This window comes from Micromys minutus, assembly GCF_963924665.1.
Source record: "Micromys minutus genome assembly, chromosome: 17".
Lineage (NCBI taxonomy): Eukaryota > Metazoa > Chordata > Mammalia > Rodentia > Muridae > Micromys > Micromys minutus.
In genome coordinates, this window is record NC_137952.1 from 33,617,366 (window position 1) to 33,634,235 (window position 16,870).

A 16,870-nucleotide genomic window follows, 5' to 3' on the forward strand; every position below is an offset into this window, starting at 1 on the left:
TGCACCCAAGGTTAAAGTCATAAAGGAGGAGTGACAAGTGGACTAGAGTAGCCAAACTCATGTGAAGAGCTGTCACTCAAGAAGAGCATATGAGAAACTGACAGGGCTTGGAAAGGTTATTTCTTCCAGGAAGGAATAACATATTCTACATATTTGGAAGAAATGTTAAGAGGTACAAAACTACAAAAGAAAACTACAACAAAGTCAAACTTGTGGAGAGGACTGTGCTTTCTAAGATTCTGTAATATGAGAGCACGCACACCAAGCACAGGAAGAGCCACAGAAACTACGAACACTAGGTGGTGCACAGATGAGACTTCCTGAGTGCTACTCTATGCGCAACAGTAAGAGTTTGCACTGTACCCTGTGGAAGGAATGAGAAAGCTCACAAAAGCTCACATATATATATGTAGTTTATATAGGTTTTTCTTTGTGTTTTGTTTGTTTGAATGTGACACTTGCAACATTTCTTTTACCTTGTCCTGGGATTTTTTTCACCTTTTCTCTCTTGTAACCCAGGGTCTTTCATGTCTGCAAACACACTAAAGTCATCTCCACAGAGATCATGTCAGTAATCACCACACCAAAAGGCAAAAGAATCTTAAGCAGTAATTTTCTACTAAAGACGACATAATCTGTGAAAGAAAAGCTGCCCCCTCTCTTAGAAGCATAGCAAAATCCAAATTACTGCATAGTATCTATACAGTAGATGTGCCAAATTTCACTTAAATGTCTCTAAAATGAGACTTAGCCTTTAAATAAGAATTTTTAAATGTTGTATACAAAATAAACATTGTACAGTTGTTTAGACAGCCAGGCAAACCCATTAGGCATGTATAGTGCCAGACAGAGGAACATGTGGAGAGCCACTACACAGTGCCAGACTAGAGTTTTCTCATTCTGAAATTAGTCTGCTTTCATTTTCATTCGTATACATTCCGGATAGTAGGTCCTTCGCCAATAACAAAATTATCAGGAACTCATTTTCGAATCCTGATTCCTGACCCTCTGTCCTGTTTTTTTATGCTATCTTCTGTGCCAGGGACACACTTCTGAAAGAGACCTGCAGAGCATTTAGCATATCTGAAATCTGTACTTTACAGACTCCTAAACATATATCCCACTTATAAATGATTAGAATATAAGAAATCTCTAGTTAGAGACAATTACTACCCATGCTGTACAACAGATACCTTCTATTTTAGTTGCTGATTAAAAAGAGAGGCCTAACTCAAAATAAAGATGGAGAGAAACAAAAACAAGAATCTAACACGGTGGTAAAAAGCATGACTATTCAGTCTTCAAAATGAAAGAACTGGTGACTGCCACTGACAGATCTCAAATAACTTTAAAGTCATTTCTACTGTAGTTGAAGGTGATTAAAACTTACACTTTTACACACCCCTCTATTATATGTCAACAACGGTAAAAGTCAACCAGCACTAACTTAATTTAGCAAATTTATTAAAAGTTCTAAGAATGTAAAAAAATCCACTAATTAAATTATTACCCTTCTATTAACCTACTCTAAAGCAAAAAGACAGGTAAGTTATGAGAACAATCTAAAGAAAGAAAAGTAGTTCAATTAGAGAACCTAACACAGGAGGCAGCCATTTAATTTTTCTGAAGCTATATAACAAAATTTATGTGTCACTTAGCCATAGGCATAGTTTGAATATCAAAACATAAAGGACAAACTATAATCAGATATGCTGACACAAAGAGGTAATCTCAGTAACTGTGAGGATGAAGCAGATAAAGGATTATGAGTTCAAAACTAGCCTAGGCTATACAGCCTACCTTGGAATATATTTCTATCATGCTATGGAATCATTTGTTAATATTTTTAGTAATTAATATATATACTAGGCATATATATGTATGTATATAGTACTTAAAACTACATATATATATATTATCTGTTATATATAATACTTAACTAGTACCAATGATCTAATAGTATGATTATGGAAAAATTTCCCATTTTATAGTTTCTGTAATTTGTAGGAACCAGATTATACTGCAGAGCTGTCAAGTAAGTAAATGCAAGACTGAAGAAGGTCTCACATGTCTGCCTTACTAAACAGGTGGAGTGGAAGAAAATGAAGAATACTGGAGAGCCTGCTTGAAGACCTGTGTAGGAGGCACTACCATGGAACATTTAAGTAAATATACTTCCATAACTTCTCCCATGTTTCAGTTATTCAAAACCTACTGTATTTAAGACTCTGGCACTGATGCTACTGTGATTTTTTTTTTAAACCATAAACAATGTAACAGATTCATGTCACTAGACTAAAAAAAAAAAAAATCAATGGGTCTCAAAATGTCCCCTAGATGCCTTTTGTTTGTTGACACAGGGAAGCACTGGAGATTAAAAGGTGGAGAAAGTTCTAGCATTTAATAATGGTCCTGTTAGAAATACTAGAAGTCTCACAATGGGGACAATCTCAAATGGCAAAGAACTGTCATATGTTCTGGGTCCTGCACTGGAACAGTATATACTCTAAACCGCTGAAGCATCTCTCCAGCACCAAAACTGTAATTTTCATTCCAACTTAAGAGAAGAAATTAAACACTTTTAAAGACAGAAATGGATCTAATGGGAAGAAAATACATGAGATCAACATCAAAATCAAAGATGCTCTCATTTTCTTGTCCAGATAAAATGTTTTAAAAATATTTAAATGATGAAAAATACCAAAATGTAGCAAACAATTTTCTATGCTCACCTGAAAACACAATGAAGTAATTCTGACTGGGAGAAATTCAGTTGCATCCAGACAATGAAAATGACAGAAGGCTGGGGGATGGCTCAGCAAGTAATGAGGCTGCTGTGAGACATGAGGATCACAGTTCAGATTCCCAGAATCCACATAACATTAGGTGGTTGGGATAACCTAGCACCTAGAAAGTGAAGATAAGGCTAGACAAATTCATAGTGCTCTAAGTTCACTGAGAGACCATGCCTCCAATAAATAATATCGAGCAACTAAAGACACTCAATTTCAATTTCTGGTCTTCATGTGCACACATGTATGTGCACCCATATATGTGTAAGTGCACATACACACATGTATCATATAAACATATACCTAGTGGATCAAGTCTTCATTCAGACTGTTTATCTACATGTTAAATCTGCAGGAAAAATTTAATATTAAAACATAAGAGTTAGCAATTAAAATACAGCTCATCATTTGATTTTCTCCAATCAAAGAAAACTCAGTAAAATTTACTGACTGCCAATATACCCAGCATACTGTATATGGCATGTTATACCACTTAGTTCAATAATCCCTTGCTCCTTGAGACATAAAAATACATTACAATATATCCCACCTTGAACTTATTTACTGTTTATGAAATGCTTATCACAGTCTAACATAAATTATTGCTTCACTTAAATTAAAACATAAGATCCATCTAGAAACTTCAATTTCTCAAGCTACTTCAGCTCCCAAGAATTATGACTGCTGAGTGCCATCTAGTGGTTACAAGAGCAGCTTATATAAGCATACTTAAATGACATCTTTAATACTTTTACTTAAAAACATTTGCAAATAGTATGTAATGTATCAAGCATCAAGACCCTAAATTGTACATAAAACATAAAGTGAACTATGTAAAAAAATGCACAGAAAAAGAACTCAAAACAATAAAGCCTGATAATTAAAAATACAAAATTTCCCGTTATTATGTAAGTTTTATGCAAGGAACATATATTATTCATGCAATTAAAAACACTTTCTATTAAAAATCTCTACATCAGGACTAGAGAAATGGCTCAGGGTTAGGAGCATTGACTGCTCTTCCAGAGGTCCTGATTTTAATCCCCAGAAACCACATGGTGGCTCACAACCATCTGATGCCCTCTTCTAGTGTCTTAAGACGGCTACAGTGTACTTATATTTAATAAATAAACCTAAAATAAAATAAAAAACAGACATTGGAAAAAACTAGGTTATAAGTGAGCTTAAAAACTTTAATATTTAATGTTAAATGTTGAAAGCATCTGTTTTAAATAGTAAAAAGATGTAAAATTATTAACATGTATACAGCTATATGTATAAAATATTCTTGGCAATCAGTGTTTAATTGTCAACATCCTCAAGAGAAAATAACTTCAGGGGCTGAAGGCTGACTCAGTAGTTAAGAGCACGGTTGCCCTTGCAGAGGGCTGTGTTCAGTACCTAGCGCCTGCACAGGAGCTCACAACCACCTATAATCACAGTGCCAGGGGACCTAGTGCCTTCCTCTGGGCTCCACGGGCACTGCACACACTCAGTGCACACAAACACATACATGTGTATTTTACACATAAAATAAAATCGACAGAAATTTCACCAGTAGAGTCCTCGGAATCTTGTCACCTCTTCACTGCTGTCCCCAACTTACAAATAAAAGAAGGGTAAAAGAATTTATTAAGTATACGCATTTTCAACTGAACTAGAAGTTTCAGAAGTAGAAAGTGGTGTCATTTGAAGATCTGGGTGTAGCCTCTCCTACCTATAATTCTTTAGAAGGAAAAATGACAACCATATCCTTTTCTTTTCTGAAAAGCCTATGTAGCCAAGGCTGGCCTCACATTCAATACCCTCCTACCTCAGGCTTCTGAATGCTAGCTAAATGTGCTACCATCTAATTATCCAACCCACATTTATCTTAAAAACAATATATAAGCTAGAGATGCAATTCAGAGATGCAATTCAGAGGAGGCTCTATGTTCAATCCCACCATACCCCTCCATCTGCCTCCCCCCCCACACACACACACTCATACTCTCTCCTCTCTTTCCCCTCTTTATTCCTGCCCCCCACCCACCCAATCTCTCTTTCCTGTTAGCCATTTTGAAGTAAACACAGTATTGAGCTGAGGCAGGAAAAAATGACCAGGAGTTCAAAGCTTGTCTGGGCTACAGCAAATCCTTGTCTCAAAAATGTTAAAAATAAAAGCTAATGGTTTCCTTTAGTTATAAAAATCACTAGAATATCTGTTCTAACCAAAGCAAAGAGAGAATGGACAGCCTGGAAAATAAGGACCCACGATAAATACAATGGAAGAGGATACAAAGGGCTGATGACCGAAAGGCAACAGCTGTGCCAGCCATGGAACGCTTTAGGGCAGAGGCTGCAGGCCTCTAACAGCCCCGTAGGCCTTCTCTGATGGGACTACAACTCCCAACGGAGTCTGATGGATATGAGGTGGCTAAGTAAAATAGTAAAAAATGGACGCAATTTCTCAGAGAAAAGTAGTAAGCTTTTCAGTCACACTGTATATAAACATACATCACAGGCTGTGCAGTAGTCCCCAGTGTCTACACCCGGAACCTGAGAGTATTGACCAACACAGGAAAAAATAATTTTATAGATATGGACTGGGATGTGATAAACTATGATCATGAGAGTAGATGTGTGTGAGAGACAGACAGACAAATGAGGTGAACTGGAACGTGGTGGGGGTGGACCTTAATTAAGATTAGTTTGAAGATACTGGAAGGGTCACCATTCAAGAAATAGCTACACAGTGACAAACCTCTGTAATCCCAGCAAATGGAGAAGATAAGGCAAGATGACTGAGTTCAAAGACACAGGACCATCTCAAAGAAAATAAAATAGCAAAAAGTGTATTATTGTACCAATGTGAACTATACACTACGAGTGTACAGGAACCAACTTATCTACAAGGTCCCCACTCCTGTAGCCATTACCTTGATCTCACAGCTCAGAACTCAAGGCCAAACATCCTGTGATCTCACAGAAAGTGGAGACACCTATCTCGGGGTATCCCTCCTTCAGGAACTGGGACCTGCCACTAGATTCCAACTGAAGCACCCTTCTTACTCCTGTTGAACTTTTCAAAGACGCACCTTGTTCCTGGGAGTTTGGAGGAAATGCTCATCTCTTTTCTTCCCCGGCATTCTTTCACCCACTTCAGCAATGCAAGCCTGCTCAAAACCACTGTGCTCTAGAGTGCGTGCTCCTGCTCAGACTCCCTCTCTCTTCCCTAGTACCTGCTTTCCCTGCCTAAAGCATGACCCACCAACTAACCAGCATTAAATGATGGTACAGTATAACATTAATACACAATATCATGCATTACATATCCATACAGTCTAAGTTTTTTTCCCTTGAAACAAAGTCTCACTGTATGGCCCTGCCAGGTCTGGAACTCATTTCATAGACCAGGCTTGCCTTGAAATCCCAGAGATCTGTCTCTGCTATCTCGGTGTTGAGATTAAATTTCTAAGAATTGTTATACACTTCTAAGCCCACCCCCAGTGACACACCTCCTCCAACAATGACACACCTCCAAATCTTCCCCAAACAGTTCTATCAACCACAGAACAAAAACATTCATGACCAAGGCTTATAGACTTATCTTCTATAAGTTTACAGAAGAAAATTTATTTGGAGTAGAATCCTGGCCCCTTTAAATCACACTTGCAGCAAGCAGCCTATGGGTACCATTCTCACTCAAAGCATCATATTCCACTCCATTGGTCCCCATGTGCCCCTGGTCACATTATAATGCAAAATGCATTCAGTCCAACCTCAAAAGTCTGCTTTCAAAGTCTCAACATGTTAAAAAATCCAAAGTCTCTTCTGTACTTTTGTGGCCCTCTGTAAAAGCAAAAGGAAAATCCAGCTTACAAAGGCACAGTATATATATTAGTATTCCAAAAGGAAGGAAAGGGGACACGTTGAGGAAATACTGGGCCAAGCAAGACTGAAATCCAACAAGGCAAACTCCAAATCATAGCTTCAAGTCTGGCATCAGAGAGCTTTTAGATGGCTCTGTCCTTCCGGTTTTTCTGCCTCCAACACAATTCTACTGGACATGTCCTATTATTCCCTATATGTAGCACTCCTAGCAGATATTTCATGGGCCTAGCATCTTGGGGACCCCAAAACTATCCATGTAGTACACAGCCTCTCAGGCCCTCCAGGCAGGGACTCAGGTAGACTCCACACCTCCTTCTACTCATGTACCCTTCATGACTCTAAATTCATGTGGATGATGCTGCAAAGTTGGACTAATCAAAGTAATAAACTATTTCTTTAGTGGAAATTTCCTTTATTTTATTTTATTTTTTTATTTTGTGGTTTTGTTTTTTTTTTTTTTTTTTTTCAAGGCAGGATTTATCTCTCATGCCCAGCCTTGATAGAGATTTCAAGACAGCCTACTATTGACTATGTAGCATAATCATTAGTAATCACTCTTAGGCAGGTCTACAATGAAAAGGAGCAAGTAGAATAAGAAGAAATACAAAAATGTACAATTTGAAAAGAAAAAGAACAGGAGGAAATTCAGGGTTAGAGCCCAGGTTTGTGCTGATAAAAAAATAGCATATTAGAGAGAGGCCTGATTTGAGCAAAAGCAGCAGTGCCCTCAGGGAAAGGCCCCACCCATCTCAACTGAAACAACTTTCTGTTCACTGCTGAATACCTTTGACTGAAGAATTTGGGATGAAAAGGCAGGTGGATCTCTTGTCAGTTCAAGACCAGTCTGGTCTACATAGGGAATTCCAGGATAATCAGAGCTCTTAGAGAGATCCTGTTTCAAGATCATAGCTCTAAAAACCTAAATAATTTTAAAAAAGAATTTTCTGGGGCTAGAGAGCTGGTTCTGTGGTTAAAAGCACTCACTGACTGCTCTTCCAGAGGTCCTGAGTTCAAATTCCAGCAACCACATGGTGGCTCACAACCATCTGTAATGGGATCTGATGCCCTCTTCTGGTGTGTCTGAAGACAGATACAGTGTACTCATATATATATATATATGAATAACAAATATTATTTTAAAAAATTTCTGCTCCTAAACAAGCAACAAATAAAAACTGCTGCAAATATGATTTAAAGGGGCCACTCCAAATAAATTCTTTCTTCTATGAACTTATAAAAGATACAACTTATAAAAGCCTTGGTCATGATGTTTTGTCACAGCAACATACAAGTATTTAATACAGATGTTGGTACCAAGAGTGGACTGTGACACACACACACACACATACAATTTTATTTATTTATTTATTTATTTATTTTTGAGGAATGTGGAAGACTTTGGAACTCTGGACTAGAACGGCAGCTGAATGCTATAATCAAAAGTTTAAAAGCCACTCTCAGAAAAGCCTGGAAGACAGTAGTTCTGATGGATGCACAGTCTATGCTGGCCCAGTTCAACAGGTCTCTGAGGGGACAACAGAAACAACTGTGCTAGAAGCACAGACATTTTAGGCAAAAACATGGCTGGTTTTTGCTCATGTCCTAAGAACTTGCCTGAAACTAATGGAAAAGTAATAAAATTATATCTTAGGCAGAGAAAACATGAAGACTGCAGTGTTGAGTCTGTGTCATGGTTATTAAGTTATGCAAGTTAACAATGAAAAAGAACATGTGGAGCAGGATTACGGTTTGGAAAGAAAAGGACCAATGAGAAGTTTAAAGTTATACAGCCAAGGCATGTGCTAGAAGAGAGGATACAACTGTTAAGATTAACACTGGTAAGGAGGGATCTGCTCTGCACTGTGGCCAAAGTAAGGGGGGGAGGGGGGACTGAGAGAACGTACTGGTTATAACAAAAATCAGTCCATAGTTCAGACTTCCAAAACAAAAAACAAACAAAAAAAAACTTTATTTAATAGTGTGATGGCTTGAATAAAAATGGACCCCAAAGGCTCACAGGGAGTGGGAGTGTTTAAAAGAATTAGGAATTGTGGCCTTGTTGGAGAAGTGTCACTGAGGGAAGGTTTGGAGGTTTCAGAGCTCAAGCCAGGCCCAGTAACTCACTCTCTTCTTCCTGCTGCCTGCTGATCCAGAAGTAGAACTCTCAGCTCCTTCTCCAACACCATGTCCACCTGCATGTTCCCCATCATGATGACAATGAACTGAAATCTCAGAACTGTAAGCCTGCCACAGTTAAATACTTTCCTTTATAAGAGTTGCTATAGTCATGTAATTTCTTCACAGCAACAGAAAGGCTAGATATATATCAGATTTCAATTTCTCATGAACCATGACACATCATTCTAGTGAGTTAGAGCCAGTATTCTTTTAAAAATCTGAGCATACAACATAGTTACACATATACAGCAACGAGTACAAATGACCACCATGTGTAACCTATTTCCTACTGTGGGCTACTACAAGGTATTAGGGACTGAAAATGTAACTCAATAGTACCTCTCCTTTGATATGTGAGGTCTAGTTTTTAAAAACTTGAAAACTTTGATTGTTGCTAAATAGGTTTAAAAACAGGTCTCATCTTCGAACATGCCAAGCAGGCACACCCTACCCAACCCACTTAGGATCTTGCATTTCTTCACTCCAGAACGTTCTTACTCTTGGCACCCAGATATCCAGTTTCTCTTACCGCTCAAGTGACAGCCACATCTCAGCACCCCTTCCCTTCCCTAGCTCTGTTCCTTTCTATCTTATTCATCCCCAACAGAAACTGTTTACTACACCCTCCACTCAAGTAACAGCTCCAAGGACTTTGTCTTGGTTTCGATTTTTCACAACAGGGTTTCTATGTAACCCTGGCAGTCCAGGAACTTGCTCCAACTCAAGAGATCCACCTGCCTCTGGCCACCCCTCTTTACCCTCCCACCCCCAGTGCTGGATTAAAGGCATGCACCAACAGCACCTCACTGGTATATTTTACTCATTACTATGAGATCTGAACAGAGCCTGGCATGGATTAGTGTTTCTGAGTAACTTTTAAAATGGTAGGAAAAGGAAGAACATTATCAACAAGGAAACAGAAGCCTTACGATGCCTCAGAGTAAAGTCAAAGCAGCAAATGTAGTATGAAAAAGTATGAGCATCAGAAAGTAGACTTTACCCTACAGACTACTGCGAGTTATTCAATGTGTTGATTATTCAAACATTTATTAAGCACGGGTTCAATTCACATTGCTTGGCACGGTGGTGAGTGTAAAGGTTGATGGTGTAGTGAAAAGTACAAAGACCAAACCAAAGCTCTCTGAGCTTTCAGGAGCAGGGATTTGGAAGATTAGGGAAAATTATTCTGGGAGCAGCATGCAGGGAGGACTCAAGAAAGGAGAATCTCAGAAACACTAGTTCGTAGATATAAAGATAGAAAAGGGAGAAAACCCGGAAACTTATATAAGAGGCCAGGAAGTAATAAATCTAAAGGTGATGGAAATGCATTAGCTTCCACTAAACCCTGAGCCTTTACACTCTCTCTTATCAGATGTTACCAATTCAAAAAGTTTCTGGAAAAAAGAAGGGTAAGGGGTTGCAGATGATTTATCATATCATTGGCAGGAATGATAACACTGGTAACAAAATCACTCACACACACAAAGACAATAATCAAAAGGGGTAAAGAATAGAATATTTAATGAAGAGAAATAAGCACCTTTATGAAATCAAGCACCAGGGGACTACAGTATGGCTCAGAAGCCAAAAGCACTTGTTCTTACAGGACAGAAGTTTGATTCCCAACACCCTCATAATGGTGCAGAGCCCAGTTCCAGGGCATCTAATGCCCTCTTCTGATCTCTGCAGGACCAGGCAAACACACACAATGCACATACATATATGTTGACAAAACAAATACACTGAAATCTAAAAATTTTCTAAAGGTTAAGCAAATATCTGTATTGGCTCCCTATAATTAAGTTATTACTAACAAAACAAAAAGGTTCTCTTAAGCAGTCTGAATGCAGTTATATAATACTACAGTAAGTTAGGAAAGTAGTAAGGAACCTGGAGCAAAAACTCTTCCAGAGGTCCCGAGTTCAATTCCCAGCAACCACATGGTGGGTCACAACCATCTGCAATGGGATCTGATGCCCTCTTCTGGTGTGTCTAAAGATAGCAACAGTGTACTCATATATAATAAATAAATCATTAAAAAAAAACCTGTACATGGACTCTTAACAATAATGAAATAAAAGGAATGACACATAACTAGGAGACTCAAGTTTATTTTCTTCTCCCATTTTGTCTGTACATCTGAAAGCAAGTGAAATAAACTGTTACTGATAATGAAGTAATGAGAGGAAAAGTTAAAATGTGGCAGGTAGATTCCTAAAAATACAAGATTTTTTTTTCATTTAGTCCACAAAATGGCAGAACTGACCTGCACAATGACAGTAAGCTTATTCCCTGTATTTTTCCAGTAAGTAGAAGTCAGAATCAACTGAGTTAAAGAGGATCAAAAGAAATCAGAAAAAAAAAAAAAAAAACATGAGAGACAAAATTACTCCCAAGTAGCATGGGACTACTTGAAGTTGTTCACCATTAAGTAAATAAATAAAGTGGTCAAGAAATCCTAATCATTGAACTTCCTCACATATGTTGACTTCTGAGGCAATGCTGAAGAAATCGGTGGAGGGAAGAGAGCACAGAAATATGAGCGAGACTAATATGGGTCAACAGATAGCATTCTTTTTGCTGTGCCTTCACATAGAAGGGGAAAACCAGCTGTCTGCAGTCTCTTTTTAAGGGCACTAATGTCATGCAAAAGGGCTTTATATCTGCCCAGAGTTGGTAGCACATAACTCTATTCCCAGCACTCTGGAGGCAAAAGGCAGGTGAATCTTTGGGAGTTCTAGGTCAGCCTGGTCTTCAGATCAAGTTCAAGGACAACCAGAGCTACAGAGAACAGGACTGGGAGGGAAGGGGGTTGGTTGCATTCATCATCTACCCAAAATTGTCATCTTGAAGACTTAGGTCAACATAAATTTCAGGAAGACAAGTTCAGATCACAGCATTAAGAGAAAGATTGAGGGCAGGAGGTCCTATAAATGAAAAGGGTCAACCAGTCACACAGTCATACGGGTAATTGAATACAAAGGTAAACTTTTTTATCACAGTATGCTTTATGTACTCTAAGTGTCACAGACACAAAGGAAGTAACAGCATTCGAGAAAGTATACATCCAATCATTTTATTTTTTGTTTCTTGAGGTTTTTATCTGGAAGGTCAGACAAGGTTTCTTCGTGTAGTCCTGGCTGTCCTGGACCTTGCTCTGTAAACCAGGCTGGCCTTGAACTTGGTATCTCGGCATCCCCAGTGTTAAGAATAAGGGCATATGCCACCACACCCAGCAAATAGTTTTCATTATGAAAGAAAATAATCTAAACCTAGTGTCCAATACTGTGATTTTATGGTCTTAACCACTTCTCTCCATCTAGCAAATAGGAGGGGGCTGTATTAGAAAGGGTACCATGGTAACCCCCCCACTCACTTCTTTTAAAGAATCACTACTATAGTATATTACCAGGTTAGTAAGTAGTAGCCTACCCACCTCTACAGTGTAATGAGATCGAAACACCTAATAATAGACACTCAAAATTCTTCTAGAAAAAGATACTGCATTGTATAATTACAGTATCAGTGGATTTAGCATAATTTTAAAAAATATTCACAGTGGCTCATGAGTTGGCTCAGGAGGTAAAGGGTTTTTCATGTGGGTGATACACAAGAACAGGTTGCCACAAATGTGCAGGAGTAGGGTCACATACCAGAACTGAAATTACCAACAGTTGTGAGCTGTGTGACAAGGGAGCCGAGAGCTGAACTTGAATGCTCTGGAAAGAGCAATGAGTACTCTCAAGCATACATCTCTCCAGCCCAAGGACAAAGACCTTTGCAGCCAAGCCTGTCCTGTCCCGAGTTTGATCCTAGGCCCTACACAGTGAAGAAGGAACCAGCTCCTCCAGTTAAAGTGCCATGGCCCTCTTGTACTCACACACAGTGAATAAAGTACAATACCAGAACTGACAGCAGGCCATTTAGCATATCCCATTTAGCCTAAACATTTGAGTAATTTCTAGCTAAGATCATTATGTTTAAACAAGGACACTGCATTGAACTCCTTCCAAAGGTTACATAACACTATTAATTTGCATATGTGTGTATATATGTGTGTATATAAATGTATTTATACACATATATACACACAAATTCCAAAATTGATTACAAGGTTTCTGAATTGAGGAGCTGAGACCCCCCCCCCATAATAACTATGTACTAAGTGGGTTATGGTGACTCATGCCTGTAAGCCCAGCCTGTTAAGATGAAGCAAGGGAATTACTCCGAGTTCAAGATCAGCCTGGACTACAGGGTGAATATGGGGAAAATTGGAGCTAAGCTGAGATTCAAACAAAACAACTAGTAATATTTACTGATCTATTAACTACCTAAGGCAGCAGTTTTCAACCTATAGGTTGTATTCCCTTTGAGGGGTGGGGGATGGGGATGGGGATGTGGTACCTCAATGCTTTCATAAGACTATTGTAAACAGATATTTACATTACAATTCATGACAGTATCAAAATTACAGTTACAAAGTAGCAATGAAATAATTTATGGTTGGGGTCACATGAGATCAAGTGGTATTCTTCACCTTCTTAGTCTATCAAGATAAATCAAGGCTTATCTTTGGAGGAGAAATTACTTTCTGCCTGAATCTCTACTGCAACATCATAAACATCCAAAGTCCAAATAAAGACGCACTAACCTCTATGGACAACACTACAGTGCTGAGAAACAGGTTCTAATTCTAACTTCTTCTGACACTGGACTTATCTTCACAGGGATAAAGGATCATCCTCAGACAAGTAAAATGCTAATTACAACTGGCCCAAGATTGAGGCACTAATGCTACAGAAATGTAATTTTTAGTAGAAAAGCTGTGGGCCACTGGAAAGCCACCAGCACACACATCAAGTTTTCGATGATAGATGTATATGATTTATACATATAAATATATATGACGTATATATTTATAAACTAAAGGAGAGGAATGAATGGGTCCCAACATACACAAAGGTTAGGAGACAGAAATACTGACAAACTTAATTTCTACACTACATAACATGTATACAAATGTCAAATTATCATATCTGTCAACCCATAAACAAGTTCCCAGATGTCCAAGAACCTGACTTGAACTGAGTCTCTAATATCTCCAGTGAGGTAAGGACTGGTCACCATACTGACACAGTCACGTGCCAGAAACTTGAGCTCAATCAAAACTTAATCTGACTCAAAATTTCATTGGACAAATTTTGAATTTGTAATGTTTGCCTTCCCTATACCTAATGAGATACTACAGGTTTTTTAAATTCGAGAAGTGGGGGTGGGATAACAAGTTAAAATTAAGATCCCATTTTTATATGAATAGCAAACATCAAAAATGCACCTGGCACTTTCTGACAATTAAATGAAGAATGGCCAGATGCTTCCTGTTGATGGAACAGCAGAGAAAGGCCAACTGACAGAATCAGACTAAGGTCACAAGAAACAACTGAAAACTCAGCTTCCTTACAAAGCCATTAACCCCAAACTCATCTTGAAATATTACAAATTAATCACCCACACCCAGGAAACCCAGACTCAGGGAAGAGGCTTACACATGCAAATTATATATGCATTTTGTTTTAACAAGTATCTCACTTTCCACCTAAGTGCTCCTAAGGTGCACGTGTCCTTTTGAAAAAGATCACGGAGGTCTTTAAAGGCTTATTATACACGTACATCATTGAGCACAGGAATTGGAACTTTAAAATGTCTTGTCACTTGGACTAGTTCCAGATTTCAAGAAAATGGGTAAATTAAAGTCTTTGTGATGCGTAGGCATCCAAATGCCCACCTTTTAAAAAGTTAGAGCCTCCTCCCTTCAAATACTCATATTTTAAGTTTGCCTGGCACAATATCCTTATTGTACTTAACATGCTAAACACAAGGATGGGATGTCATGGGTTTTGTTTTGTTTTTAAAGCATGATGTACAATGTCTTCCACTGGTTATGTATGTGGTATATCACAAGACTGCCTGCAAAAAAAAAAAAATCAAGAATCTGTTTTCTGATAAACTAGGCATTAAAAAGATCTGCAAAAGTTCAGCAAAACAATGTGACCCTTGCCTAAGTCATGAGTTAACACATAAAATAACTTGATTTTTCACAAAATAAAAAAAAATTAATAAAGGGATAAGGGCCATCAGTTTCCTTAAAACTTAAAATCAAACAAAGTCTGAAGGCCTAAGAGCCAAAATCTATCAGTTAAATTTAAATTAACCTGGGTGGATCTCTATGAGAACTATCTTCTGCATACCAAATTCCATGCATTTTTTTTTCCCAATTCTGGGAAGGCAACTACTTCGCAAGAAAAGGCACACCAACGTTTTTCTTCCCCCAGATAAAAATCACATTTCAGAAAGTAACTTGCCTGAATAGACAGCAAACCAGTGTCTGAAGAAATAAAAAAAAAACTCTCTAAAATTATTTCCACGTTATGAAGCTCTCGTTAGGAAGTAATGTGGTCTCGCTCCCTGCTTTAAACAAATGTGCCTGCTAGACACAGTCGAAATGGGCTTAAAGCAAAAGCTTCAAGGGAAAAACACAACAAGTAGGCCCGCTGAACTTCGCTTTCATTTTGGAGATGCACACACTTCAAGCTGGGCACGCGGCTTCCACGCCGTGGGAGAGGTTCACAACAACACACACAACACCGATCTGTGCCCAGGCAAGAAGACACGACCGACGAAAACTCGCGGCTTCTTTTCCGCACCCGCGCTCGCGTGGGTTCCGGTGGCGAAGTCTCCGGGGCAAAAGTCTCGGCCGCCGAGAATGGCAGGCTCCCTCCCTTCCGGACTGTCCGGTCTACTCTGCCCCGGCCCGGCTGTTCCGGCCCAAACCCGAGCGCCCCGGGCCCCGTGGGCTCCAGCGGGGCGGCGCGGCCCGGCCTTCCCTCCCGCTTGTTGTCGGCCCAGCCCGGCCCGGCCCTCAGGCCGCCGAGACAAAGGAGCGGGCGGGGACCGCGCCGCCTGTCCCGCCGCCCGCCCCACCGGCCCGGACCCCCACGGCCATGGCGACCCCACCGCAGCCCCGGCCCGTGGTGCCCACGGGAGGCCGCGGCGCTTGGCCGAGGAGGGGGCGGCGGCCGCCACCATGTCTGCCGCCCCTCCCAGAAGCCAAGCGCTGGGCGGACAAAGCGCGGCGGCGGCGGCGGCGCGGACACCCAGGCCGACCCCGCCGACCCCCGCCAAACAAGCGGGGCCAGGAGCCCCGGAAACCCGGCGCCTTAATGCAATAAACAGGAAATCGCGGGGATGATCTGGGTTCCGGGGGAAGTGGAATTATTTTTTACCAGCGAAGAGATCAACTTCCACATCCGGTGGTAACAGGGCCCTACACAGACCCGCACTGACCTGGAAAAGCTTCGGGAGCGGCGGCGGGGGAGCAGCGGGAGGAGGTGCGGGGACCGCAGCGCCTCGGAGCCGGCAGGGCAGACGCGGCCCCGCCACACACAGAGCGCTTCGCTGCACAGGGCGCTATTTTCCGAAAATGCCGCGTCTGGTCGGCGCCCAAAATCCCCACCGAAAAGTCCCCGTCGGCGCGGAGGGACACGGCGGGCGAGCTCCCAGCATGCCTGCGGCGGCCTCGCCAACCCGCGCCGGTTTCCGCCCCACTGGCCCCAGGAGCAAGCCTGCCGCCGCCCTCCCCAAACCCCGTTCCGGCGGGAGAGAGGGACGAAAGGGTCTGGTTTTGACTTTAAACAGAGAGAAAGGAAATAAGCCATTTCTAGCGTTCGGCCACACAAAGGTTGCGGCGGAATGATCCACTGGGCGACCGCCAAGTCCCGGCTCGTCCGGCGCCTGCGCGGCAGCGGGGTGAGCGCTGCGGTGGCCATGTGCGCGGCCGGGTGTCCGCGCCGCGTCGTGGGGGCAGGATGTGTGGGAGTCGGGGTGCGTGTGCTAAGTTCTCCCCGGCGTGACACGTAAAGCTTAGGCACTTCGGGACGCTTGGACTCGGTTGTGGGGTATTCTAGCAGATCCCCGGCAGGCGGAAGGGCAGCCAGGAACCTAAGATTTACCTTAACTGTGGTCCTGGA

The 16,870-nt window shown here is 40.9% G+C and overlaps 1 protein-coding gene across 3 annotated transcripts in view; it reads right to left on the reverse strand.

Moving 5' to 3' along the window:
* Positions 1 to 16,592, reverse strand: part of GABPB1 (GA binding protein transcription factor subunit beta 1) — a gene marked incomplete at its 3' end in the record, with an annotated part of 46,546 nt that extends 29,954 nt beyond the window's left edge. For 2 of the 3 annotated variants that reach the window (XM_080931405.1, XM_080931407.1), the window contains exon 1: positions 16,188 to 16,592. Of the gene's footprint in view, positions 1 to 2,732; positions 2,832 to 16,187 lie in introns of those variants that run through there. The other variant, XM_080931406.1, reaches the window with a different exon arrangement.
* Between the last annotated feature and the right edge of the window lie 278 nt (positions 16,593 to 16,870).